The sequence below is a fragment of the Heptranchias perlo genome, chromosome 9, assembly GCF_035084215.1.
Source record: "Heptranchias perlo isolate sHepPer1 chromosome 9, sHepPer1.hap1, whole genome shotgun sequence".
Classification (NCBI taxonomy): domain Eukaryota; kingdom Metazoa; phylum Chordata; class Chondrichthyes; order Hexanchiformes; family Hexanchidae; genus Heptranchias; species Heptranchias perlo.
This window is the reverse complement of record NC_090333.1, coordinates 17,606,267-17,632,371: the sequence shown is the minus strand read 5'-3', so window position 1 is coordinate 17,632,371 and position 26,105 is coordinate 17,606,267. Positions and strand designations below refer to the sequence as shown.

General features: G+C 41.9%; 1 protein-coding gene across 5 annotated transcripts in view; it reads left to right on the top strand.

Annotated features, from left to right (window-relative positions):
- The window catches only part of evi5a (ecotropic viral integration site 5a), a 226,958-nt gene that overhangs the window by 192,572 nt on the left and 8,281 nt on the right, over positions 1-26,105 (top strand). The gene's annotated exons all lie outside the window — the stretch shown is intronic.

Genomic DNA, 26,105 nt, shown 5'->3' with positions numbered 1-26,105 from the left:
AAATTTTTTAAAAATCACACACCAGTGATTGAACCTGGGACTTTTTTCATCTTGGTACCTCCTCTATTTACTGGATAAACTTGCTGAGGAATTTTAGACTCTCTGTCGGTTTATCCTTCCATGAGGGTACAGTAGTGTAGTGGTTATTTTATTGGACTAGTGATCCAGAGAATGTAAGTTCAAATCCCATCATGGCAGTTCGAGAATTTGAATTCAGTTTTAAAAAATCTGGAAATAAAAAGCTGGTATGAGTAGAAGTGACTATGAAGCTGTCTGATTGTCGTTAAAAACCCAACTGGTTCACTCATGGCCTTAGGGAAGGAAATCTATATGTGGCTGACTCTTAACTGCCCTCTGAAATAACCTGGCAAGCCGTTCACTTGTATCAAACAAGAAGGTGGCCACCATCTTCTTTGGGCAAGTAGGGGTGGGCAATAAATGCTGGCCTTGCCAGAGATGCCTACACCCCGAGAATGAATAAAAATAATTTTAAAAGATATCAGCCAAGTAACTTACTTTTTTTTAATAATTACAATTCTTAAGTGTCCATGCACCAGTCCATGGGTCGTTTTATTTACCAGTGCTGTTCTGTAACCAACCTCAGAAGATGTTCATGTACTGTCCGTGTGGCTTACCTATTGATTTTTATGTTCTTTGCTTTGGGGAAGTGCTAGATCTACTCTGCCTCCCCCACTGCACAAGTGAGATTAGAAATTGAATTGTGAGCATGAGCATTCCATTTACCAACTGCTTTGTTTGCTTCATAAAATGTACTCTTCCCCAGGCAGGGTGATGGCAGAGCGTAATGGTGTGCCATCAAACAAGCGGCCACCCCATGGTGGACATTGGTTAACAACATAATCACCCAGTGGCGGGTCCCAGAGCAGCTCCAGGAGAGGCCTGGAAGTAGGTTATATGCCTGTCGTCTTGGCTGCGCAGTAATGTTTGGTATAATAAGAGATTAGGAGCATAAAAATATGTAAAAAGAATGAGATAAATTTATATGATAAACAGTGCACTGCACACAGAGAAAACACACACAAGAAGTGCTCTAAACATCCAGCTCTGTAAAGTGTAGTCAAATAATCTCTATGCATCCTTACAGAATGCTGACTTGGAATAAGCACCCATGCCATTGGCCAACTAGTCTCACCATCTTTAACAAAAAGCCCATTCGTCATCATTACACAAAATATATTTTATAAAAAATTATCATTCCGACCTTCCCTTTTGCAAACAATTTGTGCTCGCCATCTCCTTTCACTTTGCCTCTCTCTATCCAGCTCCCCCCACCACCCCCGGAACCTCCCTCACCGCATCCCATCCCAAAATAACGTAAAATGATTTCTGGATTTACCCATTAGATGGGTCACAGATTGTTACAAAAAACTGGCCATGTTCTTAAAATTTGAATTGCTACCATGGTTCCCTACACTGTGAACTCAGTGGAGGAGGAAGCAGAAAGAAAGGATGTTGAGCTGAAGTCCAATGCTGACCCACAGAGAACAAAAAAAATTAGCTAGTGAATTAGTTCAGGCCATTTTAAAACAAATCGACATGGAGAGAAGTCAGAAAATAGTTAACAGTATGATTGAGGCTTAAAGAGAGGATAAAAATGATCTAAATTGGGTTGCAAATATTTTGACTTTTTTTACAAAAGGAATTCTTTTGCAATCAAATTCCTTTCATATACAAACGCAATCTAAATCATGCCTAGACTAAGAAGTATGTGTGATAGTTATTTTTATTGCTATTTAGTTATTTACATAGTCTCCTGAATCTCATTGAGAGCATGTTAAAATTCTTCCATTTACTGAAATAAAACCAATTTGAAATACTTGAGAAATTAGGGTAAACTCAGTAATGCTGCACTCCCAGAGCAAAGCCTCACTGGACAAGAGCATGCCAGAGATCGGGATGTAACCCTGTTGCCCCAATTCTCTGACCCGTGTTCCCACTTGCTGAGGCTGGCTTCTGAGCGAGCCTCATTGAATTTTCCCTATTCCCAATGCCCCTCCCTTTCCCAAAACCTTTTCCAGGCTCTATGTTCTTGGTGTATGGCTTTAGAGTGTAGGTTTATGCATCTCCTTGACAAGTGTTTTAATATTTCAACACAAGGAAATTAAGGAGTTCATCCAATTTTGCAAGTGGCTTTCTTTAAAAATCTGTTTCTAGAAAAAGAGATTTTGAGGATTGTGATGAGAAGACATGAGGATTGATTGGTTGAAGGCAAGGCTTGATGGGCCGAATGAACTTTTTGTGTTCCAAAGCTTTCCTGGGGCTTTATTGTACTTGAGGATGTACAATAAAGAATGTGTGAATGGCAGAAACGTTTAAGTATTTGTCCTCTGTTTTCACAGAGAAAGATGAAAGTGGGACTCTATGAGTACCTGTGAAGGGTGTGGAAGAGCCATTACTGGAGATAAAAATTTAAAAGGAAACTTTTTTTTTAAAGTTAATAGGACTAAAAATGAAATGCCAGATGGTGTACATGCTAAAATACTGAAGGAGGTTGGAGAGGGCTAGCAGAGGTATTAACAGGAATTGTGCCAAAGGATTGGAGGGCGGCAAATGTTACACCCCTGGGGAAAGGGACAAACCAGAAAATTCTAAGCCAATTGGTCTTACCTCAGTTCTGGGTAAACTTCTGGAGTGCAGAGAGTAGATTTTCCTCAATGGGTGCCTGCTGAACTCCTGAGAAACACAGTGTACTTGAGGTGCACTGCATCTGTGAAGAAGCAGGAGCCTCCTATTTTCCTGTCCACGGTCATTTGCATGGGCTGGGCACATCCCACTCCCTCCGAGGCTAGGCCTGTCACTGTAAATCAGGGCAGGAATCAAGAGCTGGATAGTAGCAGCGAGAAAGCCCTGTGATCCGAAGATCATCCAGAGAAAGGAGGGGGAGGTGGTGGGAGGAATAAAGGATCTAGCTGGAAGATCCATGAGTCCTCTTCGATCTTTGAGCTTCCCTAGGACCACCACAGATGCTGCGGTTCACGAGAGTTCTGGCACAAGCCCCAACATCGGGTTTCTTCAGGCGCCCCTCAAATGGGGCACTCAACAGTTGTACTGTCATGAAAGCGTGGCAGGAGACTGATTGCCCCCTCCTGCCTTATTTGCATGGTTATGCTGAGCCTGCACCTACTGCAGGTGCAGACCCATACCACCGATCAAGGACACCCCACGAGATCCTGTTATGGCACATTGAGGGTAGCGACCTGATGTAACAGGTCTTCACCCATTTTTCCTCTTTGCTACACCTGGGAGGTCTGCGTTTCCCAGGCATGGCGAAAAGAAAAGTCACCACTAATAATATGGGATGCATTTAGTGAATAGTGAGAATGGGATGGCCTAATTGAGATAGTTACTATAGATTTGTAAAGGGCACATTGTGCTTAACTAATTAAATTAAATTTCTTGAGGAAATCAGACTGCATAGTTAAAGACACCAGGAAGACTTTGTATGTATGGATTTTCAGAAAGAATTGTTAAGGTGCCATGAAAAGATCCAGAATACTAGGTGAAAGTTAATATAATATGGCATATACCTCTACCAGGAGTGAAATAGCACACACTCTTGGACTGCTCAAATATTTCTACTGCTTGAATCAATCCAGGGGGCACCGAAAAAGTCTCTAAAATTACAGTCCTGTGATGCATGCTACACCATTTTGCTGGCTGGAGAGGAATCACCATCCAGCTGAAGTACTGGGGTTCATTTCTCAAAGCATTGAATGCAAAAGCAGGGAGGTAATGTTAAATTTATACAGAACCTTGGTTAGGCCACACTTGGGAGTTCCGTGCATAGTTCTGGACTCCATTTTACAAAAAGGATATTGAAGCACTGGAGAACATTGGAACAGGAGTAGGCCATTCAGCACCTCGAGCCTGTTCCATCATTCAATTAGATCATGGCTGATCTGTATTTTAACTCCATCTACCCGCCATTGATACCCTTGCTAACAAAAGTCTATCAATCTCAGTTTTGAAATTTTCAATTAACCTAGCCTCAGCAGCTTTTCAACATCACCCTGAATGGCCTAGCTCTAATTTTAAGTTAATGCCCCATTGTTCTGGACTCCCCCACCAGACAAAATAGTTTCTCTCTATTTACCTGATCAAATCCCTTAATCATCTTAAACACCTCAATTAGATCACCCTCAATCTTCTATACTCAAAGGGAATACAAGCCTAGCCTATGCAACCTGTCCTCATAATTTAACCCTTTCAGCCCCAGTATATATATCCTTCCTGAGATGCGGTGCCCAGAAGTGAACGCAGAGCTTTATAGTTGGTCTCTAATCAGAAGAAGTGCAGAAAAGATTCATAAGGATTTTATCAGAATTGATAGGATCCAACTATCTGGAAAAATTGAGCTCAATATGCCCTACAATTGGCCACAGCACCCTAATGTTTGCGAGTGGAAAATCAGCCAGCGTTCTTACTTGTGATCAATTTCCAACTAGCCCTGCTGAAAGTGAGAATGTGCGCGTGTTAGGTGAGGACCGCTGTGAATCCTACCACATGCTGACCAGGCTCACTCATGAATAATGCATCTTGTGCAAAGCACCAAAGAAAGGAATACCGTCAAGAGAAAAGTTGAAGACATGAATACTGCTCCGACATCTAGAGGCTCTTCCAACACATCTCATGCAGTCTTAGTCAAGCCACAAGAAAAAGCTTGTCATCTGATAAGTAATCCTTCTCTCACAACCAACGTTCAACTCCCTTTGCTTGTTTCAAACTTTCTTGTCTCTATCTATTCCATCAATACTACTTTGTTTATTGCTCTTCTGAACTTTCCTCACTTCCCCAAGTTCCGAGTAAGCCATACACCACTGTCACCCTGTTTCTTACACTGTACTGTATTCCAATCCAGATTTATCGCACCATCTCCTATTCATAATTCGATCTCAGGATCTCAACATGTGAAACCACTTACATCCGTCAGTCTTCTCTTCCTCCTACAATATTCTGGATTTTAAAATGCAACTTTGGAGTCACCTAATCACTGCTGCTTGATTTACCTTGCCTCTTTTTCAATCATGGCAGTGTCCTGCACTGTGGGCATTGGCCTTTTATCTAGTTTTCTCAAGAAAAACTACTTTCAGTGTTTCAAACACCAGAACAGTTGATATTTTTAGCAGTATTATTAATTGAAGTTTGTGGTATAAATCGAATATGTAAGAGGTAAGAGGTAAGAAAGTATTAACTGTGTATATTTCACTAATGGTGACCATCTACATAACTCACTTGTGGCTTTGCCATTCATGAATTATGAGATTATCATATCCAGATATTTGCCTGTTAATATTGCACTAATACAACAACATCTTCTATTTATATAGCAGCTTTTAATGTAAAAAAACATCCCAAGGTACTTCACAGATAAGCATAGAGAAAATAGATGCTATGGCAGAAAGGAGAGGTGACCAAAAGGTTGATTGAAGAAATGGGTTTTGAGGAGGATTTAAAGGAAGAGTGAGAGGTGAAGAACATAGAAACATCGGAACAGGAGTAGGCAATTTAGCCCCTCGAGCCAGTAAGATCCTGGCTGATCTGGTGTACGAAGTGAATTCCAGGAGGGCATGTGGCAAATGATGGGGAAAGGGAATGCATAAGAGACTGGAGTCAGGAACAGAATGTTCTGGGATGGGGCAATATAGGGCTGGTGAAGAAGGTGTGAGGCCATAGATGCATAAATGCAAAGACAAAGTCTTTAAGTTTTAAGGGCTGAGGCTCCAATGTAGGTCAGTTAGTAGAGGGGTGATGGTGAATGGAACTGGGACAGGATACTTGCAGCAGAGCTTTGGACAATTTGGAGTTTATGAAGAATGGGAGGCTATCAAGGAAAACATTGGAGAGCTTTGTAGATAACGAAAGCATGTTTCAGGGGCGGAGATGGGCAGTGTTGCTGAGGTGCAAGTAAGCATGCTTAGTGATGGAGGGGATATGGGTTCTGAAGGGAACAGGCCACCAAGTTTATGAACTGTGTCAGCCAGCAATGGTGGCTGGGAAGGTGGGCAGAATCAGTAGCAGGGGAGCAGCTTTTGTGATGTGAGCCAAAAATGATTTTCCCGATGTTTAGCTGGAGGAAAACATGACTCACCCAGGAGTGGATGTCAGTCAAGCAGTCTGACAGCACAGAGGCAGTTGAGGATTTGGGAGAGCTGGTAGAGAAGAATAGCTGGGTGCCATCTGTGAACCCCATTTCTGTGGATAATGACACCAAGGAGCAGCATGTAGAGGCGGAAGAGGAGGGGCCAAGAATAGATCCTTGGGGAAATCTGGAGGTGATGGTTGGTGCTGGGAAGAGAAGCCATTGCTCCAGACATTCTGGCTACATTCATGTATGTAGGAGTGGAACCATGCGACAGTAGTCCTACGGAACTAGACAACAGAGGAGGGGCTTTAGAGGAAGATGGTGCAGTTCGCCATTTTGAATGCTGTGGAGAGGATGAGGAGGGATAATGCGCCATGGTCACAGTTACAAAGAATGTTGTTTAATGACTTTGGTTAGGGATGTTAAAAGAGCAGAAGCTGGACAGGAGTTTTGGGCACAGAGAGGCAATTGCACATTCAAGGACCTTTGAGAGCAAAAGGAGGTTGGACCTGGTGTAGTTATCAAGGATGCAAGGTTCAGGGGAGTGATAACAATAGTTTTGAAGGGAAGGAGAGTGGTGCCTGAGAAGAGGGAACCATTGATAATGTCAGCCAGGCATGAGGCCCAGTAAGGTAATTGGATGGTATGGAATTGAGTGGGAAGAGGATCCGGGGAGCAGAGATGGGTCTGGTGGACAAGGTAAGCTTCGAGAGAACAGAAGAGAGACTACAGAGTGACAGGTGTTCAAGGCTACAGTGGGTGAGAGATCGGGGGAAGAAGACAATATGAAGGAGAAGACTCAGTGGAGGCAGCTGCACTCTTGGTAACGAAGAAATCCATGAGCTTCTCGCACTGGGTATTTGAGATGAAGGTGGATGAGTCGGGAAAAGAGGTTCAAGGAGGTGGTTCACGGTAGAAAAAAGGGAGTGTGGGGGTTTTCTTGGCCTTCAGGATGATCCTGGAGTTTTGTGGGCGATTTTGGCAAAGGAGAGTGAAGCACAGCAGTGCTAAACATGGTCAAATTAGATCTGACGATCGATGCCTATGCCAGTTGTGTGCTAGCTACGCCCAAGTACCTAAATACTTAATATATAATGAACGTATCTCCATGTGAGCTATCAGTACAGTAGTGAAACTATTATGGTATTATCTGTCCACAAGTTCATATAAAGCTTCTGTTTTCATATTTGATTTGATTTTATCCTCGGAATAAAGCACTATGTGTAAAAGAACTGCATATGAATAAATTTCCCTTGTAAGTGACAGTAGCAAGTGATAGAACAGAAACTGCTGCTCACATATTAATATGTTGGTGTCTGGATTCTGCCTTTCTTTCCCCCGCCCAAAAAAAGTTTAGCTCCAGTGTATATAAGAAGTCATTTAACTGCCTGTTATGGCGGTGACCAAAAATTAGCAGCAGCTCCGAATCTAAAAGTTTTTTCAATTTTTATACCCTTGATGTCAGTAATTGACCGTTGTCACAGTAGTACGTGCTTTATAATAAAATAGAAGGCCCAAATGATCCCGTGATCAAACCACTGGACTGTGAACAGCTATGCCATAACCCCACTGCACTTGTTGATAGACCCCCATTCTAGCTGGACCTTGTCTCAGCAAATTGGATATTTCAGCACTTTATGCAGTAGATGCACAAAATAACAACATAGCCTCATTGCAGGATTGTGGCTATTAATTTAGTATCAGTGCCTGGTCTGGATAGATAATATAAAGAATGAGCTAATAGTTACATCTTTGATGCTTACTAGTTCTAAGCCAGTAACTTGTGGCAAGTTTTGACTGAATTAACCCCATTCTCTGCCCCCGGCCCAACCTTCAGGAAAAAAAACCAAACAATTTGTTTTGACCTAAAAGAATGTAACAGTAAATCTTCAATTTACCCTACCCTATCTTATAAGTGCAGTTGACTGGAGGAGTGATGATCAGATTTGCACTCGGCGCAGCAGAGGTTTATAAGCTGATTGGTGACCAAAAGCTCTATCAGATTGTTGGTACGTGTCAAAAATCCCGAGTCACCTCGCTGGTTTAGTCTGATTTAAGTGGTTGTGGTCAGCCTAAGGAACCTGTGATGCGATAAGATAGCATTCACAGGGGTCATGTGGTTTGCAAGCCTTCAAACATGAGCCTTCGTTACCTCTTCCTAACGTGCAGAATACAAAACAAGCGCAGCACAAGTTTCCTTTGTTTGCCTGTCAGTGCAACAATGGACGTGGTTCTGAGGCCTAGTTGGAAAAGTCAGCATTGCTGACACAATTTACAAATTTTCTGTGCTTTGCAGTAGTATGCACATAAACTGAGACTTGCCTGACATTCATGCTTTTGCCCAATGAGTAAAGTGCAGAAGTAGACCCATACAAAAGCATGACGTAGCCTTCATAGGCTCAAAGTCAGAATTGGTTAGTTTTATCACATTGCTATCTAAACAGGGTAGCTGTTAAAGGCCCTGCGTTCACACTTATATTTTTCAGCTTGTACACAGCAGTTAATTAAACCCATTCCAACTTCTTTAATGAACATTATTTTTATCAGTGGAATATTTCATTTTTTAACAAAATCAGCTATTAATGCTGTTCAAGATAACATGCCATGTTTTGTAAAATTCACATTGGACACAAAGTACCATGCTGTGATGCTGGCTGCTCAGTGAGGCACAACTTCATGTTGCAAAAGTTTATCAACAGGAATTTTCCTCTAAATTTGAAATTTGTATTAACTATAGAGATTTAAGAAACAATATAGTAATTAAATCTGATTGTTATTGTCAAATTCAGTTGTTTCTTTACTTTTCTTTTTTTGTTAGTGCATCAATAACAAGCAGTAACTTGCAATTATATAGTGCCTTCATTATAGGAAATGTTCCAAGGTGCTTCACAAATAGGTGTAAGGAAATCAGACGTCAAGCTGGGAGAAACAGATTAGGAGGGATGACCAAGATTTTTTTTTTTAAGATGAATAGGTTTAGGTGGGAAGTTTCAAAGAGTAAGACTGAGGCAGCTGAAAGCTGTGCCACCAACTGTGGGGAAAGGCAGGCAGAACAAGCCAGAGTCAAGAATGGAGCATTTGGGAGGGACATAAGGTTGGAGGAGATTGCAGAGATAGGGCAAGGCCTTGGATGAATTTATAGAGGAGGACAGGGATTTTAAGTGCAATACATAAGGGGTCCAGGATCCAGAGTAGATGAGTGAAGGGAGTGGTGATACAAGCAGCAGAATTTTGTGTACATTGAGATTATATAGAGTAGAGTGTGAGTGATCAGCAAGGAGAGCATGGGAGTAGTCAAATGTGGAGGTGGCAACGGCATGGATAAGAGTTTCACTGGCAGCAGGGCTGAGGTACATGGCAACGGCTGGCATTGTTACAGAGGTGGAACTTGGAATTGGATAGGATGTGGGTATTAATACTCTTCTTAGGGTCAAACAGGATGCCAAGATTACAGGTAGTCATAGAATCATCGAAGGTTATAGCTTGGAAGGAGGCCATTCGGCCCATCGAGTCCACACCGGCTCTATGCGTGAGCAATCCAGCTAGTCCCACTGCCCCGCCCTTTCCCTGTATCCCTGCACATTTTTTCCTTTCAAGTACTTATCCAGTTCCCTTTTGAAGGCCATGATTGAATCTGCCTCCACCACTCCCTCGAGCAGTGCATTCCAGATCCTAACCACTCGCTGTGTAAAAAAGTTTTTCCTCATATCACCTTTGGTTCTTTTGCCAATCACCTTAAATCTATGCCCTCTGGTTCTTGACCCTTTGTTTTTTTATTCGTTCATGGGATGAGGGTGTTGCTGGCGAGGCCAGCATTTATTGCCCATCCCTAATTGCCCTTGAGAAGGTGGTGGTGAGCCGCCTTCTTGAACCGCTGCAGTCCGTGTGGTGAAGGTTCTCCCACAGTGCTGTTAGGATTTTGAACCAGCGATGATGAAGGAACGGCGATATATTTCCAAGTTGGGATGGTGTGTGACTTGGAGGGAAACATGCAGGTGGTGTTGTTCCCATGTGCCTGCTGCCCTTGTCCTTCCAGGTGGTAGAGGTCGTGGGTTTGGGAGGTGCTGTCGAAGAAGCCTTGGCGATTTGCTGCAGTGCATCCTGTGGATGGTACACACTGCAGCCACTGTGCGCTGGTGGTGAAGGGAGTGAATGTTTAGGGTGGTGGATGGGGTGCCAATCAAGCGGGATGCTTTGTCCTGGATGGTGTCGAGCTTCTTGAGTGTTGTTGGAGCTGTACTCATCCAGGCAAGTGGAGAGTATTCCATCACACTCCTGACTTGTGCCTTGTAGATGGTGGAAAGGCTTTGGGGAGTCAGGAGGTGAGTCACTCGCCGCAGAATACCCAGCCTCTGACCTGCTCTTGTAGCCACAGTATTTATATGGCTGGTCCAGTTAAGTTTCTGGTCAATGGTGACCCCCAGGATGTTGATGGTGGGGGATTCGGCGATGGTAATGCTGTTGAATGTCAAGGGGAGGTGGTCATTGCCTGGCACTTGTCTGGTGCGAATGTTACTTGCCACTTATGAGCCCAAGCCTGGATGTTGTCCAGGTCTTGCTGCATGCGGGCACGGACTGCTTCATTATCTGAGGGGTTGCGAATGGAACTGAACACTGCAATCATCAGCGAACATCCCTATTTCTGACCTTATGATGGAGGGAAGGTCATTGATGAAACAGCTGAAGATGGTTGGGCCTAGGACACTGCCCTTCTGTCAATGGGAACAGTTTCTCTGTATCCACTCTGTCTAGACCCTTCATGATTTTGAACACTTCTATCAAATCTCGTCTCAACCTTCTCTGTTCCAAGGAAGACAATCCCAGCTTCTCCAGTCTATCCCTGTAATTTAAGTCCCTCATCCCTGGAATCATTCTAGTAAATCTCCTCTGCACCCTCTCTAAGGCCTTCACATCCTTCCTAAAGTGCAGTGCCCAGAACTGGACACAATACTCCAGTTGTGGCCAAACCAATGTTTTATAAAGGTTCATCATGACTTCCTTGCTTTTGTACTCTATGCCTCTATTTATAAAGCCCAGGATCCCGTATGCTTTTTTAACCGCTTTCTCAACCTGCCCTGCCGCCTTGAACGATTTATACACATATACCCCCAGATCCCTCTGTTCCTCCACCCCTTTTAGAATTATGCCCTCTAGTTTATATTGCCTCTCCTAATTTTTCCTACTGAAATGCATCGCCTCGCATTTTTCCGTATTAGCTTCATCTGCCACGTCTGCCACCAGAGTGTCTGTATCCTCGTGAACTCTATCGCTATCCTCCTCACTGTTCACTACCCTTCCAAGTTTTGTGTCATCTGCAAATTTTGAAATTGTGCCTTGTACTCCCAAGTCCAAGTCATTAATGATATATCAAGAAAAGCAGTGGTCCCAGCACCGACCCCTGGGGAACACCACTGCACACCTCCCTCCAGTCCGAAAAACAACCGCTCACCACTACTCTCTGTTTCCTGTTATTTAGCCAATTCCATATCCATGTTGCTATTGCCCCCTTTATTCCATGGGCCGCAATCTTAATAGCAAGCCTACCATGTGGCACTTTATCAAATGCTTTTTGAAAATCCATTTGCACTACATCAACTGCATTGCCCTCATCTACCCTCTCTGTTACCTCATCAAAAAACTCTATCAGATTAGTTGAACATGATTTTTCTTTAACAGATCCGTGCTGGCTTTCCCTAATCAATCCACATTCGTCCAAGTGACTGTTAATTCTGACCCAGATTATCATTTCCAAAAGTTTCCCCACCACTGAAGTTAAACTGACTGGTCTATAGTTGCTGGGTTTATCAGTGGCAGGCAATAGTGGCAAAGGAGCAGAATTTGTGGCAGGGTCTAAGGCAGTGGCTTACATTTTCCTGATGTTGAGCTGGGGGAAGTTGTGATTTATCCAATACTTGATGTCAGGCGGGCAGTCTGATGGTATAGAGGCCGCCGAGGGGGTTGAGAGAGGTGGTGGAGACGAGGAGCTGGATATCATTAGTATGTGCGTGAAAATTGGTCTGGTGTCGCTGACAGGCAGGATGTAGATAAGGAAGAGGAGGGGCCCTAGGATAGAACTTTGGGGACCCCAGAAATAATGCTGCAGGGGAAAAAAGAGAAGCCATTGCTGGAGGTGCAGTGGCTGTGTTTGGGTAGGTGGTAATGGAACCATGCAAAGGCAGTTCTTTGGAGCTAGCTGACAGAAGACAGGTGTTGAGGTAAATGGCAATGTCGATCCTATTCAACACCTCAAAGAGATCAAGGGGGACGAGGAGAGATGAAACACCACTATCAGTCACAGTGGATGCCATTCAAGATTTTAATTAGGACACTTGTGGTCCTATGAGAATGTTGGAAGTGAGTCTGGAAGGACTTGAAAAGCACTGAGCTAGAAGCAATGACAGTTCAAGGATCTTCGAAAGAAAAGGAAGGTTGGAGATACAACAGCATTTAGAGGGGGCAGATCGGTTGAGGGTGGATTTTTTTTTAGGAGTGGCATTTTGAAGGAAAGAGGAAAGGGAACCATTGAGCATGACTGGGTATCAGGAAAGGGAATTGAATGGTCAGGAGCTGGTTCTCATGGATGAGATAACCTTTTGAGAGGGCAAGGGGCAGATGAGGGAGAGACTATAAGAGAGTCGGTGTTCAAGGCTAGTGAGGTTGGGGAACTGGCAAGAGGTAGGGGTGCTAGGCAGAAGGAAGGGGAGGAAGAGGCAGCTCCATGGATGCTTTTGATCTTGGAGACAAAGAAGTTCATGAGCTCCTCCCATTTAGTGTTTGAGATGGGGCTGAGGTTGGAGGCGGGGAAGTACGGTGAAAGAGGCAATCGGTCATAGAAAAATAAAACAAGGAATTGATCTTGCCCTGCAGAATGATCATGGAGTATTAGATGGTTTTGACTGAGGAGTACAGGAGTTGGCAATTCAGCCCCTTCGAGCCTGTTCCGCCATTCTCTAAGATCATGGCTGATCTGTACCTCAACATCATTTACTCGCCTTTTCTCCATGCCCCTTGATAGTCTTACCTAACAAAAATCTATTGATCTCAGTCTTGAAAATTTAAGTTGACTCAGCAGCCACAGCCTTTTGTGGGAGAGTTCCAGATTTTCACTACCCTTTGTGTGAAAAAGTGTTTCCTGATTTCACTCCCTAACTGGCCTAGCTCTAATTTTAAGATTGTGGCCCTCGTTCTGGATTCCCTCACTGGAGGAAATAGCTTCTCTGTAGCTACCCTATCCAATCCCTTTATCATTTTAAACGCCTCGATTAGATCACTCCTCATTCTTCTAAACTCAAGGGAAGATAAACCAAATTTATGCAACCTGTCCTTATAAGTTAACCCGTGATGCCTTGGTATCATTCTCGTGAATCTGAGCTGCATCTCCTCTAAGGCCAGTATATCTTTCCTGAGGCGTGGTGCCCAATACTGAATGCAGTACTGCAGAGTGAAACACAATGGTGCAGCAATTCTTGCGCTCAGTTGTTTGAAAACCAATTCATAATTGAAAGCTATGCATCTCAAAGGTATCCCTATGTATGTGAATCCAAAATGACTAAATATTACAAAAAGTTTGAAAATACTCTTTTTATTCTAAACTTAATTAATGGCCGTCTGTGACTTTGACATTGGTGTGGACTTTTGCACAGTATGGAGGGCCCCACGGCCCCACCCATCCTGGGTGAAAACACATTTTCAAAGAAAACCAATAAAAATGACAAAACCACATTAGTAATTTTCAATAAATGCTATGAAATTTTTTATTTTTTAAAAAAAAAGCCTGAATGAGATTTAGGATTTTTTTTGCAGCTTTGACATTTATGATGTAATCTGGTACATAATGTGGGTCTGGGAAGAGTAATACGTGAAAAGCCAGGTTTCAATAACTGCATGAACAAAAATTAATCTCCTACTACTGATATCTAACACAAATCAAATAAAATCTAGGCATGTATTAAATAGTTTTAATATAGTCGAATACCAAAAAAGTACATCAGAATGTTAAACTTTTTCACATAACTTTAACTGAATCTTAGGTATTGTCAAATCTTTTGTACTCAATACAACTTCCTGCATGTTTTTGTGCTTTCCAAATATATGGAAGCAAGTTTTAAATTTCTAATATAAAGATGCAGGCCTTTATTCCCTCTGGTTTTGTTTTCAGTCAATGGCTGGCAGAACTATTCATTAATTTTAGGGTAGCCCAAATTAATAAGAAAAGTTACCATTTTTAAAAAAAAACTTATTCCTATTCAAATTTCAATACATTTGACTGCAAATCAAGGTCATACACAGGTTAATGTCAAAGAAAGAACTTGTGGTTAAGTTTCTGTGTGCTTCTTCAGCTCTAGTTTCAATCATTTAACCTTTTATGTGATGCTAGACTCAGCACAGAGAGCCATTGGATTCAAATCATGGTTTTCTATTTTACAGTAATTGAGAAGTCATGACCTACCAGAGTTAGCTTTATTCTGGTTTCCTGTTCTGATTCACTGGAAACCTTCTGGTTTCAGGTTCTTTGCTAGTGCTAATCTTTGTCACGTTTACACTTAAGCAGATTTTTTTCACCTTCTGCAGCTTATATTGAAAAATATTAATATTCTTCATAGGGCAGTTGATAATTTGGTTCAGCAGAAGGATCTCGCATTTCCTATTAACTGAGGATTAACATCTAGTGCTAAAATTCAGTTTTAAGTTTCACTGATCAGAAATGGTAAATATCCATTGAAATATGTGCTTCTTATTGCTGTCATTTACACAGAAGCATTACAATCCAGCAAAAGTCCATTTTTCAGTTTAAAAAAAAAAGCACTTCCTGTCAGTTGATGTTCTAATCCCAATCTAGGTCTGTTTTAACAAAAAGAATTCTTCCTGTTATGATATGAAGTCATACCGCAAAATACAGCAGCATAAAGGCAGTAGTTATGGAAGATAAGAATTCAATTGGGAATGCTCCCTCATTAAAAAAAATAAAGAATTGTAAAAAGGATTGGAAATATGTTCACGACTGAAATATTTATCTAAACTTGGATGTCATTTAACATCCTTTTAAAACCCTCAATTTTATGACATTGCCCTTCAACCTATCTGTTCTCTGTATAATAAAGTATATAAAATGTATTCTAACCAAGTAATGCAAAGAAGCTCCATGTCTTTCAGCTAGTTATAAAATCCAGGGTCTACTTAAAATTTTGTAATAAGGCTTTTAGCACAAAATGGACTTCAAGAATTAGAAATCATCCAGAGTGACACAACCTTAAGTATCTCCCTTTCTTCTCTCTACTTTGCCCAGGCTGTATCCTTAGCAAAGATGTTCCTACCCCTTTGGACGTCGCCCTGTCTTAGCACATTGCCTTTTCTGTAACTTATATAGTGCCCATGTTGGATATTCAGTTATTTTTCAATTATATGCATTACTCATGAGTTTCTGTTGCACCCATAACTTTGAGTGGCTTGTCACTAGTGCTACATCTATTTTCAGTCAGTAGGCACAAGTTTGTTTTCCAACAAATATTCAGTTCTGTTTTTCTGCAAATTTCAGCAAAGTTGGTTTTATGCCAAGTGTGTTTCAGCATTATATACAGACTTCAAAACCTGAAACAGCTACAAGAAAACTTTCCCTGCCACTGGTGCATTAAGTGTTTTCTTACTAGCCGTAATTTTTCATTTTATGTCCAGCAATTGGTATCAGAGAAGATAGAAGAAAAGGTAATTTCAAGAATTAGAGAATCTGATTTAAAGAAAGGACAACTGAGGCCTGGACTTGGGGTTTAATGTATGAAGCACTCAGTTGTGTCCTGTCGCACGTCTCTTCCCACTTCCTGTTTTTGCAAATCTCTCAAAATGCGTAAGAAGTGCATAGATGCAGATTCAACCTGACGAGATCTTTCCCACCTAGATTGGCCAACATTGAGGTAGCATTTAGAGCTGTCATTGCTCAGATTGGCTTTCTCTTAGAGCACATGGTGCTTCATGTACTCAACTCCTGATGTACACTATCAAAAGATGTTGGCCAAATCTTGCTCAGGGCATCAGCTCCCTGCACCCTCTTTAAAGTGAAGATTAGGCTATTATGCATATTTCCAAGCCCATGAAATTCAAACATAACAATCCAGCAAAATGGAACAGAAGTGTAAATTGGAGTGAGTTGTTTAGACTTCAAGGGATTGTCAGGGCTTTGGGGGAGGGGGCTCTAGGTGCTCCAGGGGTCGCAGTTTGGACACCACTGTCTTATCAGAAAGAAATTCTCCTATTATTTCTTTATAAATCCTACTGTATAAAGCAATAACATTTTATAGTTGTTGCAATCAGGTAAATCTTTATTAAAGTGCAATACTTTGATCTAATTTACCTTGTTTCATTATAATCAGGTGTGGTTGCTTCCTGGGGGTTTCTCTTTAACATTGCTGTACCTCAAGTTTCATATTCAATCTGTAGTAAATACAGAAGTCACTGAATGGAAAGTGATGACAGCTTAAGGGCCTATATCTTCACTAAAGGCCCAAAAATCCACAACTGGATTGTTTTTTGCAACCACACTCCTCCACTCACCAAAAAAGAGCTACTTGCTCTTTTGAAAAATTGTAAGAGATAGTACATTTAAGATGAGGTTATATGAGGTAGTTTTATATTAAAATAAGAATATTTAAAAGAGTACATTAAAATAGTAAATTACAATACATGATATTTACAATGTGCAGGAGTGAGAGGCCACTAAGAACATGACAGAGAGTAACTTTTTTTTAAAAATAACTTGTGCAAGCATGAGGGTATTTTAGCTGCAAGAAGCTGACTGAAAAGCATGCCAGTTTAAGCCAGGAGAAAGTAAGCAAAGGAGTTTGGTGCTAAGAAAGAGTGGGCCTGAATCTATAACATCAGGGCAGGTAAACAAAAAAAAATGGTTTGAGAGTTAGTGCTTGTGAGTAGCACAAAAATTGGTAGTATAAAAATGGTGGTATTAGGAGCTAGACTTACGATTTCTGCAGCACACAAGGGCTATCCTGGATCTACAGAGTATCCAAATATCCTTTATGCTGCTGTATTTTGCGGTATGACTTCATATTTGCATGATTTGTCAGAGGGTTGTGTTGCTTGAGCTCGAAGTCCAGTGACCGTGCTCCACAACATGGAATCACAGAATTGTTACAGCACAGAAGGAGCAGGGAGGAAATGTTTCTGAAGGATACATTCCAGAAGGTGGTCACCCACAGATAATATTGAAGCACAGGAGAGGAAGTGAGTGATTGCCTGCAGGGAAGCAGGAGAAACCAGTGTTAATCTGAACTTGTATACAGCTCCTGACACCTGTGATGAGGATAAAGATAGAAACATAGGAGTGCCACACCATGGAGCAAGAAGTTGCCCACGGGGAAGGAGACAATCTATAAGAACTGTTGAGAGTTAGTTATGGTAAATTCCATAATTAGGGGATAGACAGCCTGATTTGCAACAGTGACCAGGAGTTCTGAATGGGGCTAGGGTAAGGGAACTAACGGATTGGGTGAAAACACTTCTTTTTTTAAAAAAAAAGTGGGGGAAACTAGCCAAAAGTTGCGGTTCACATAGAATCATACAGCAAAAAGGAGGCCATTCAGCCCCTCAAACCTGTACCGGAATATATAGGGACCAAATATATGGGAAAGAGTAGCATGGAGGTCTTACAGAGGAAATTTGAGGAATTATGTTCTAGGTTGAAGTGAAAGACCTCGAGGGTGGTAACCTCAGAATTTTTCAGGGGTGTCGAACACTGGACAAGTCAGGCAGAAAAAGATTAGGTACCTCAATACATGGCTGGAAAGATAATCTAGAATAGAGGCTAGTAGATTCCTAAGACACAGGATGAGTTCTACATAAGAAATAGGAGCAGGAGTAGACCATATGTCCCTTTGAGCCTGCTCCACCAATCAATAAGATCATGGCTGATCTTCAACCTTAACTCCAATTTCCTGCCCGATCCCCATGTCCCTTGATTCCCCTAGAGTCCAAAAATCTATCGATCTCAGCCTTGAAATACTCAACGACTGAACATCCACAGCCCTCTGGGGTAGAGAATTCTGGGCAAGGGGAAGTTGTTCAGTTGGGCTTCACCCAAGACAGATAGGTACTAGTGGCCTTGTAGGGAGAGTAAATAGGCAGTGGAGAGGATTTAAACTAGTAAAACAGGGAGGCGGGATAAACAAAACAGACTACAAAGAAAGAACATTTATAACAAAGATCAAATTTTAAAAATGAATGCCGTGAAGACTAGGCTTAACCTTTTAATAAGGTATAAAGCATGGGAGAAGCGGCTGAGCGGAGCACAAAATGCGGGAAAAGCGGCTAAGTGGAGTACAAAGCGCAGGAGAAGCAGCTGAGCAGAGTACTGTAAAACAAACGCAGGGCAAGTCTGAAAAGGTGACTAATTACAGCTAAGTGTTTAAACACTTAGCTCAAATACATAGTAAATTAATTAATCAGATCGAAGAGGATGAAATCAAAATTAACTAAATAGAGGATACTAACACTAAAGGGTTCTGAATTTCATTAAATTAAAATCTGGTATAATAAATAGGAGTTAAGGAAATAATGGGCCAGAACTTGCGCAGAGCAGCATGGCAATGCTTGCCGCAGCTCCTGCGAATTAAATTTACGAATGTATTTACTCCGGGCTTGTGGCGTCGACTTGCTTGATTTTGTGCGCTATGAATTCAGCCTCTAAGCAGCGTAAGTCGATGCGCATGGAACAGTCTGAGAGAATAGAAGACATGCCCACAAAATCTGTCAGGAAGAGAAGTGACGCCCGCAAGCAGACTTCATTCATTTAAAGTTAGTATTCTGGAAGTCATTGTAAATTTTTAAAAAAATTTAATAAAAAGCCAACGAAATAATTGAATTAAATTAAAGAGACAGAAGGGAAAAGTAAAACATTTTTTAAAAATTTTTAATTTTAAATTTTTTTTAATGACCAAAAGCTATTAAAATATGAGACTCCACATTTTTAAAATTTAATTTTTAGTTTTTTGGCAGTCATTAAGACTTTTAAAACTTAGTTTAAACTTAGTTAAATCTGTATTTTCAAGCATACCTGTTTGGTGGCGTAATTAGCTACTTTCCAGCTGGGCAGATGAGCAAGTTTGCGAATTTTCATTGATTTCTCTGATTGCAGTGTGCGATGGCCCGTTAATTTGAAACTGTCAAATTGCCCACGAACCAATAGGAGCGAGTTCACGATTTCTGCGTTTTAGTGCGCATGTTCCTTCGATTCACCAATAAAAATGGAGAGCGCTGTTGACCTCTCTTGTTTCAGGAGCAAGTTCTGCTGCAATAAAATAAAGAAGTTAATAAACAAAAAACAATACTAATTCGCTGCAAAATAATCTGAAATCAAGCTAAACTCATCTACTAAATATAATCTACATCTCAAGTAATTATATTATATCTCAAACTAAATTAATACTAATAAATAAAAACTAGAAATGGCAGTGCGGGCTATGTGTCGGGACTGTGATATGTGGGAGTTTGGACAGTGAGACTGTCCCGGATTGCCACATCTGCAGTAAATGTCTCTGGCTTGAGACACTCCAGCTCAGAGTATTTGACCTGGCATGCAAGTTAGAGACACTCTGACACAAGGGAGGGGGAGGAATTTTTGGCTAGTTTTCACCAGAGCACAGCCACACCTCAGAGGAAAGCACAGGTACAGGAAGGAGAGAGTGTGGCTGTTCGTCAGCAGGGTAAGAGGAACCAAGGGGCATGGAGAAGGAAGTCCCGCAGACACTGGCCCTATCCAACAGGTACAGTGTACTTGCTACCTGTGAGGTGGACAGCCAGAATGCTAACTGTGGCAGGAGGCAGTCCAAGGTGGGGGTGGGGGCTGCGGTGGGGTGGTGCTGGGCGCTGGGATGGCAGAGCAGAATAGAAAGGTTGTAGTCATGGGGAATCGCTAATTAGGGGGATAAATAGGGTCCTCTTCAGTCGCAACTGAGAATCCAGACAGGTATGTTGCCTACCTAGTGCAAAGGTAAAGGATTTTTTTTATTCGTTCATGGGATGTGGGCGTCGCTGGCAAGGCTGGCATTTATTGCCCTTGAGAAGGTGGTGGTGAGCTGCCTTCTTGAACCGCTGCAGTGGTGAAGGTTCTCCCACAGTGCTGTTAGGAAGGGAGTTCCAGGATTTTGACCCAGCGACGATGAAGGAACGGCGATATATTTCCAAGTCGGGATGGTGTGTGACTTGGAGGGCAACATGCAGGTGTTGTTCCCATGTACCTGGTGCTCTTGACCTTCTAGGTGGTAGAGGTCGCGGGTTTGGGAGGTGCTGTTGAAGAAGCCTTGGCGAGTTGCTGCAGTGCATCCTGTGGATGGTACACACTGCAGCCACTGTGCGCCGGTGGTGAAGGGAGTGAATGTTTAGGGTGGTGGATGGGGTGCCAATCAAGTGGGCTGCTTTGTCCTGGATGGTGTCGAGCTTCTTGAATGTTGCTGGAGCTGCACTCATCCAGGCAAGTGGAGAGTATTCCATCACACTCCTGACTTGTGCCTTGTAGATGGTGGAAAGACTTTGGGGAGTCAGGAGGTGAGTCACTCGCCACAGAATACCCAGTCTCTGATGTGCTCTTGTAGCCACAGTATTAATATGGCTGGTCCAGTTAAGTTTCTGGTCAATGGTGACCCCCAGGATGTTGATGGTGGGGGATTCGGCAATGGTAATGCCGTTGAATGTCAAGGGGAGGTGGTTAGACTCTCTCTTGTTGGAGATGGTCATTGCCTGGCACTTGTCTGGCGCGAATGTTACTTGCCACTTATGAGCCCAAGCCTGGATGTTGTCCAGGTCTTGCTGCATGCGGGCACGGACTGCTTCATTATCTGAGGGGTTGCAAATGGAACTGAACACTGTGCAATCATCTGCGAACATCCCCATTTCTGACCTTATGATGGAGCAACTGGAGAGGATCTTGGAAAGGGAGGGGGAGGATCCAGTTGTCGTGGTCCGTGTTGGGACCATTGACATAGGGAAGAAAAGGGAGGAGATCCTGCTAAGGGAATATCAGAAGTTAGGAACTAAATTAAGAAAACAGGACCTCACAAGTGGTGATCTCTGGAGCACTGGGACAGTAAGGAGCTGTATCACTGGGATGGGCTCCACCTGAACCAGAATGGGCCCACTGTCCTAGCAGAAAGGATAAAGAGGGCTGTCGATAGGACTTTAAACTAGTAAGACGGAGGGGGGTGGGTGGGGGGGGGGGTGGGGAAGGATCTGGTGAAAGTAACATAAATCTGAAGATAAAAGAAACAGAAGATGAACAAAAACATCACCTCAAGGGAAGGAACAAGGGTAACATAAACGGTCTGGGAACAAATACAGTTATGGAACATCAGTACAAAATGACTGTTAAAAATAAAGTGAGGGGAACAATTATTAAAAGCAATTGAATTGCTTGTACTGCAATGTGCACAGCTCTGAAACAAAACGGGGGAACTGGGGGGCAATAATTCTTAGCGAGGAGCCAGATGTAGTAGGGATAACTGAAACATGGCTTAATAAAGAACAGGACTGGCAGTTAAATATTGCAGGATGTAACGTATTTAAAAAGGATAGGGAAGAAAGAAGGGGGTTGGAGTGGCTGTACTAATTAGAGACAACATAATGGCAATAGAAAGGAGGCACATCTGTAAAATTAAAATAGAAACAGAATCCATGTGGATTGAGACAAAGGATAAAAAGCGATCGATCATGTTAATAGGCATATTCTATGGGAGATTTCAACTACCCTCAAATAAACTGGCAAGAAGAGGTAGAGAAAGGAGAGAGAAGATTTTACAGTGTGTACAGGACTCCTTTCTTACCCAGTATGTGAGAAGCCCAACAAGAGAAGAATCACTGCTGGATCTAGTAATGGGAAATGAACCAGAGCAGATAAGAGAAGTAGTGTAGGGGAACATCTAGGCAATAGCAATCATAACATAATAAGGTTTAAAATAACATTGAGAAAGACATAAGTAAGACAAAGACCAAAGTAATAGATTGGAAAAAAGCTAATTTTGAGGGAGAATGGAAATAGGGAAGATAAACTGGAAAAAAAAATTGACAGAGATAGAACAGCAGTGGGAAATATTTAAAATAATGATCAATAGAATTCAGGAGAAATAAATTCCACTATATAAAAAAACAAGAACAGACTAGCCAATAATGAAACACCATGGATGAATCAAGAGATAAGGGTGAAATTGAAACTAAAAAAAAGGCATGCTCTTAAGTACATGGACAACAAAGGAGAGGATAACAAAAGGGAATACGAAGAGGATAGGAAGGATATCAAAAAAAAAAATTAGGAAAGCAAAGAGGAACTACAAAATTAAATTATCAAGGAATATAAAAAGAAATAGTAAAGTATTCTACAGACACATAAATAACAAGAAAAATCAGGATAGAGAGAGAGCCACTAAGGGATGCACAAGATAAACTCACAGGTAATGACAGCGAAATGGCAGAAATATTGAATAATTACTTTGCCTCAGTATTTACCAGGGGGACTAACAAGACATTAGAAGAGGAGATCAAAAAAGGTATAATGACATTTAAGATAGAAAGGGGGGAGATAATTGATAAACTAATCAGGATAAAATTCTAGGTCTGGATGGTTTGCATACGTGCATATTAAAAGAAGTTAGGGAAGAGATAGCAGAGGCACTGGAACATATATATTTAAAAATTCATTAGAAACAGGAATAGTGCCAGAGGACTAGCGGACAGCCATTTCTACACACAAAGGGTGGTAGAAGTTTGGAACTCTCTTCCGCAAACGGCAGTTGATACTAGCTCAATTGCTAAATTTAAATCTGAGATAGATAGCTTTTTGGCAACCAAAGGTATTAAGGGATATGGGCCAAAGGCGGGTATATGGAGTTAGATCACAGATCAGCCATGATCTTATCAAATGGCGGAGCAAGCACGAGGGGCTGAATGGCCTACTCATGTTCCTAATGTTATTCCTATATTTAAAAAGGGAGATCAAACAAGTCCAGTCTATAGACCTGTTAGCTTAACTTTGATGGTAGGAAAGATAATAGAATCTTTACTCATAAATGTAATAGAAAAACATCTAGAAAATGAAAATATAATAAAGAATAGTCAGCACAGATTTCAGAAAGGCAAGTCATGCTTGAACAACCTTATTGAATTCTTGGAAGAAGTAACAGAAGGGGTAGACAAGGGTAATGCAGTAGATGTAATATATTTGGATTTTCAAAAGGCCTTCAATAAGGTACCACATTGTAGACTCATGACTAAGGTCAGAGCATATGGAGACAAGCGACAGGTAGCAGAAGAGATTGCAAGCTGGTACAAAACAGAGAGTAGGGGTTGATGGTAGCCATTCAGGCTGGCAAAAGGTGGGAAGTGGTGTTCCACAGGGATCGGTCGGCTGGGACCACTGTTGTTCACAATTTACATCAACGATTTGGACTCAGGAATCGGAAGTACAATTTCAAAATTGGGGGGGGTGTAGTTAATACAAAGGAAGAATGTGTTAAAATGCAAGAAGACATTAATGAACTTGCAGAATGGGCGTGTAATTGGCAAATGAATTTCAATATAGATAGGTGTGAGGTGTTGCAATTTGGTGGGAAGAATAAGGAGGCCACATACTGCTTGGATAATAAGAGTCTAAATGGGATAGAGGAGCAAAGGGATCTCGGGATACAGATACACAAATCACTAAGTAGCAACGCAGGTTAATAAGGCCATTAAAAAAAGGCAAACCGAGCACAGGGGTTCATTTCTAGAGGGCAGAATTGAAAAGCAGAGAAGTTATGTTAAACTTGTATAGAACCTCAGTTTAGAGTACACTTGGAGTACTGTGCACAGTTCTGGTCTCCATATTATGAAAAGAATATAGAGACATTGGAGAAGGTGCAAAAAAGATTCAAGGATGATACCAGAACTGAGAGAATATACTTAGCAGGAAAGGCTAAACAGGCTGGGGCTCTTTTCTCTAGAAAGGTTGTAAGGAAAAACCCAGCAACTACAGGGCAGTCAGTTTAACCTCGGTGGCGGGGAAACTTTTAGAAACGATAATCCGGGATAGAATTAGCAGTCACTTGGACAAGTGTGGATTGATTAAGGAAAGCCAGCACGGATTTGTTAAAGGCAAATCGTGTTTAACCAACTTGATAGAATTTTTCGAGGAGGTAACAGAGAGGGTCGATGAGGGCAATGCGGTTGATGTGGTGTATATGGACTTTCAAAAGGCATTTGATAAAGTTCTGCATAATAGGCTTTTTTTTTAGTGAACCTAGGTCCCTAGTATAGTTAACATTTTCTAATTTCAACGTAATTTAAAAGGGGTAACTAAGCTAAGGCAAGTCATGGCAGCAGACCTCGCACCCGTGATATGCCCCTCCTGCAAGATGTGGGAAGTAATGGACACTACCAGTGTCCCTGCCGACCATGCGTGCAGGAAGTGTGTCCACCTGCAGCTACTGACCGATCGTATCTCGGAACTGGAGCTGCGGGATAGCACGTTTAGCGAGTTGGTCACACCGCAATATAAACTAGAGGGCACAATTCTAAAAGGGGTGGAGGAACAGAGGGATCTGGGGGTATATGTGTATAAATCATTCAAGGCGGCAGGGCAGGTTGAGAAAGCGGTTAAAAAAGCATATGGGATCCTGGGCTTTATAAATAGAGGCATAGAGTACAAAAGCAAGGAAGTAATGATGAATCTTTATAAAACACTGGTTCATCCACAACTGGAGTATTGTGTCCAGTTCTGGGCACCGCACTTTAGGAAAGATGTGAAGGCCTTAGAAAAGGTACAGAAAAGATTTACTAGAATGATTCCAGGGATGAGGGACTTTAGTTACGTGGATAGACTGGAGAAGCTGGGGTTGTTCTCCTTGGAACAGAGAAGGTTGAGAGGAGATTTGAAACAGGTATTTAAAATCATGAAGGGTCTCGACAGAATAGATAGAGAGAAACTGTTCCCATTGGCAGAAGGGTCAAAAACCAGGGAACATTGATTTATGGTGATTGGCAAAAGAATCAAAGGTGACATGAGGAAAAGCTTTTTTTCGCAGCGAGTGGTTAGGATCTGGAATGCACAGCCCAAGAGGGTGGTGGAGGCAGATTCAATTGAGGCTTTCCAAAAGGGAACTGGATAAGTACTTGAAAGGAAAAAAATTGCAGGGCTACGGGGATAGGGCAGGGGAGTGGCACTAGCTGGATTGCTCTTGCATAGAGCCGGCACGGGCTCAATGGGCTGAATGGCCTCCTTCCGTGCTGTAACCTTTCCATGATTCTATGAAAAGAGAAGGCTGAGGGGTGACCTGATAGAGATCTTTAAGATAATGAAAGGGTTTGATAGGGTAGATGTAGAGAAAATGTTTCCATTTATGGGGGAGTCCAAAACTAGCAGTCATCAACATAAGATTGTCACAAATAAATCCAACAGAGAATTCAGGAGAAACTTGTTTACGCAAAGAGTGGTAAGAATGTAGAACGCACTACCACAAGGAGTAGTTGAGGCAAATAGCATAGATGCATTTATGGGAAAGCTGTATAAGCACATGAGGGAGAAAGGAATAGAAGGGTATGCTGATAGGGGTAGATGAAGTAGGGAGGGAGGAGGCTCGTGGAGCATAAACGCCGGCACAGACCAGTTGGGTCGAATAGCCTCTTTCTGTGCTGTGGACTCAATGTAATGTATGTGTGTGTATGTGTGTATATATGGTAACTCCCAGTGATGGAGATGATTACAACATACAAGAGTATAGACTGCTCAAGGAGGACAGAATGAACAGGAAAGGATATGGAGCAACTCTATACCTCTGCAACACCTGGGAGGTAACGGAAATAGATTACTGGTGTAGCATAGGTGTTCTAATGAGATAGTTTACTGTATGTATCGAAATTCCATAGATCTAAATAAATATGAGGACAGATTATTCTATCAAGTGGTAAGGAAGGTATGTTCAAGCGGAAAGGTAATACTAACTGTGGGGATTGGGAACTTTAACCAGCTTAGTATAAA